This window comes from Cervus elaphus, chromosome 30 (genome assembly GCF_910594005.1).
Source record: "Cervus elaphus chromosome 30, mCerEla1.1, whole genome shotgun sequence".
NCBI classification, from domain to species: Eukaryota; Metazoa; Chordata; class Mammalia; order Artiodactyla; family Cervidae; genus Cervus; species Cervus elaphus.
In genome coordinates, this window is record NC_057844.1 from 58497121 (window position 1) to 58500829 (window position 3709).

General features: G+C 31.9%; 1 pseudogene; it reads left to right on the top strand.

Annotated features, from left to right (window-relative positions):
• The first annotated feature begins 2271 nt into the window (after positions 1–2271).
• On the top strand, positions 2272–2437 carry LOC122687166 (annotated as a pseudogene).
• The last annotated feature ends 1272 nt before the right edge of the window (positions 2438–3709 follow it).

Here is a 3709-nt window from a genome sequence, read left to right on the forward strand (position 1 = left end):
GAACATAAAACTTACTGATGAATTACCAAAATATTTACTAAAGTGACTGCATAAATTTACATTTTCACCAGTAGTTTATGAGTATTCAAATACCTGTATCATTTTAATTTTTTATTTCTTTTTATTTTTGAGATACAGGAGTTCTTTGTGTAGTCTGTATACAATTCCCTTCTCAGACATAGGATTTACAAATACTTCCTCACATTCTGTGGTTTGTCCTTTAACTTTTTTTAATGATATCCTTTAAAACATAAAATAATTTCATTCTGATGAAGCCTAACTGGTCTACCTTGTGTGTGTGTGTGTGTACACACATACATCACTTGTGTTTTTGAATTCCTATCTAAGAAAGCATCATGAAACCTAAGATCATCCAAATATATCTGTAAGTTTTATTCTAAAAGTTTTAAAGCTTTAACTCTAAAATTTTTATTCCCTTTTAAGATAATTTTAGCATATGGTGTTAGGCAGAATCAATTTCATTCTTTTCATAGTGGAAATGAAGTTGTCCCTGAGCACTTTTTGAAAAGATTATACTTCCCTAATGAGTTGTCTTGACATCTATTATATAATCAATCAATCATAAATGTAAAGGCTTGTTTTTGAACTCTCAGCCTTATTCCACTCATGTATATATGTCTATTGGTATGCCAATACTACACTTTTTCTGATTGCTGTAACTTTGTAATATATTTTGAAATAACAGAGTATGTATAAGTCATCCAAATTTATGTTTTTGTTTTTTCAAATCGCTTCAATATTCTAGGTCCCTTGCATTTAAATTAAATTTTATGGTTAGCTTACTAATTTCTACAAAATCAGCTGCTGAGTTTTTAAAAGGAATCGTGTTGCTTCTGAAACGTAGTTATACTAAATCTTTTGATCCACTAACATGAGTTCTTTCTGTTTATTTAGTTTTGTAATTTCTTACAAAAGTGATCCCAACTTTTTGGTGCATAAGTCTTAGATAGCTTGTTAAATTTATTCCTAGCATTTTAATATGATTGACCTTATTATAAATGGAACTGTTTTCTTTATTTTGTTTTCAACATGTTTATTACCAATAGATGTAAAAATTGGTATTTATATATTGACATTGTGACTGACTGTGGTGAACTTGTTCACTAATTCTAAAATTTCCTAGTGGATTCCTTCCAATTTTCTACATACATGACTGTGTCACCTAAAGTTAGAGAGAGGTTTACTTCTTCCTTTCTAATTTAGATGGCTCCTATTCCTCTATGTTTCCTAGCGGCTCTAGCTAGTACCTTAGATACAATGTTGAATAGAAATGTCAAGAGTAGATGACCCTTTGCTGCTTGGTGATATCAAGGGGGACATTTTCAGTTTATCACCAGTAAGTAGATATTGACTGTGGATTTTTAGTAGATACCTTTTAGCCAGTTAATTAAAATCCCTTATATTCCTAGTTTGTTAAGTAATTTTTCATAATAATTTGCTTGATATTGTGAAACATTTTTGCCTGTGTTGAACTGATCATGTGTTTGCATTTATTCTATTAATTGATTTTCACATGCTAAATTAACTTTTAATTCCTAGAAGATATACAAATTGGTCATGAGATATAATTGTTTTCATATGTTTCTGGAATTGCTTTGCTGGTAGTTTATTAAGAACTTATTTTTTCATCTATTCATAGGTGGCATTTTTTCTGTAGTTTTCTTTTCTTGTCATTGTCTGGTTCTGGTATCCAAATAATCCTGGCTCATAGGATGAGTCAGAAAATACACTCTGCTGTTATATTATTGGGAAAATTTTATAAAAGATTGGCAGTATGTCTAAGTCATCTTGTAGAAATTACCATTGAAACAATATAACCCTGGACTTTTCTTTCAGAAAGTTTTAAATTTATTTTTTCATCTTCTTTACTAGTTACAAGTCCATCCAAATGGTATATTACTATTTGAGTCAGTTTCAGTAGTTTTTGTCTTTCTAGGAATTTGTTCATTAAATCTGGAGTATCTCATTTATTGCTGTGAAATTATTCTTTTCCATTGTAAAATTAGAATTAGATCAGATTTGAAAATCAGATTCCCCTCAGGGCTTGTTTTTGCCATTTGTTGTTATTTTTGTTGTTATTATTGTTGCCGCTGCTGCTCGTTGCTTATTTAGTGACTTTTCAGGACTAATTCTATAAAGTCTGTATTCTTTGGCATGTGTAGCTAGTGGCCTCTAATTCACCTAATGATTGGTCACAGGTTTCTTTGTACCCTTGGAATCTTCCACCCTTTGCCAAGAATCTCTGGGTATATCGCTTCTCGGCCTTTTGGCTAAGATCAAGTGTAGTAAGAATCTCTGGGTATGTGCTGGGGCACATAGAGCACAGCAAATGTTTTCCATTATATTAATAAAAGCTTGGAAGCAATATAAAATTATCTAAAAGAAAAATAACTACTTCATTTTATTATAGCTCTACCAGATACCCTAAACATGCATATACACAAAAATGCATTTACAAAGATAGGCTGCTTTTAAAACAATAAATACTCATGAAGCATTTTCAATGTGAGATTACCCAAGTAGGACATATGTTAATAATACTTTGCTAGGTATGATGGTTTCTAATAATAATTGTGACTTAAGTGTGGTATGACCAGTCCTATCAATCCTGGGTGTTCATTGGAAGGACTGATGCTGAAGCTGAAACTCCAGACTTTGGCCACCTCATGCGAAGAGTTGACTCATCGGGAAAGACCCTGTTGCTGGGAGGGATTGGGGGCAGGAGGAGAAGGGGACGACAGAGGATGAGATGGCTGGATGGCATCAGCGACTGGATAGGCATGAGTTTGAGTCAACTCCGAGAGTTGGTGATGGACAGGGAGGCCTGGCGTGCTGCGATTCATGGGGTCACAAAGAGTGGGACATGGCTGAGCGATTGAACTGAACTGAACTGAAATGAAATGTGGTATGAAATGAAGAAGCTGCTTGTTTTTCTATTAATAGTATGATATTTTCTTGATGTTTTGAAAAATAATTTATATATTGCATTAAAAAATATAATGTGCTAATAGGAAAGCAAATATATAAGTGTTTGTTAAAATTAGTAGAAAGTAATACTTATGGATGAATTGGCAGTATCTGTCTCTTTTGTCTGTGAACTATGTTCTGTTCAATACTGTATTTATTTTTTGTATCTTCTTATAATTGATACGTATATGCATATAATTTATATTCTATGACTGATGACATCTTCACTGAAAATATAATTTCAAATTCTGCAGTACAGAAAACTAAATACTGGATAAGTCAGGTTAAATGATTAAATTTACATAAATTCATGCATATAGTTATTATTTAAACAACCCTAAATCAGTCAGTTGAAAACAAAATTTCCATCAAATATACTCAGTTTTTATCTATCTGTATAAGACAGAAATCATCTGGGATACTGACGTAGCATGGATAAACATTCACATTTTCAATTCTCATCCAGGTGCTTGTGATAGTAAATGTACAACCAATGTTTGATTGGCAAGTTATAGAAATAGTGTTTGCTATAGTCTGTTGAATAAATTTACCCACCTTTTGTTTGCTTACATGGTATTTCAGAATGTGTAAAATCCCTTAAAATTGTTTTAAAGAAAACTATGAACAAGCTAAACTTAAATTCACATCCTGCATAGCATATACCATATTTGATGGTTGTCAATTCCTATCGGTAGAAATTAACACTCTAAAGTTATAGTTT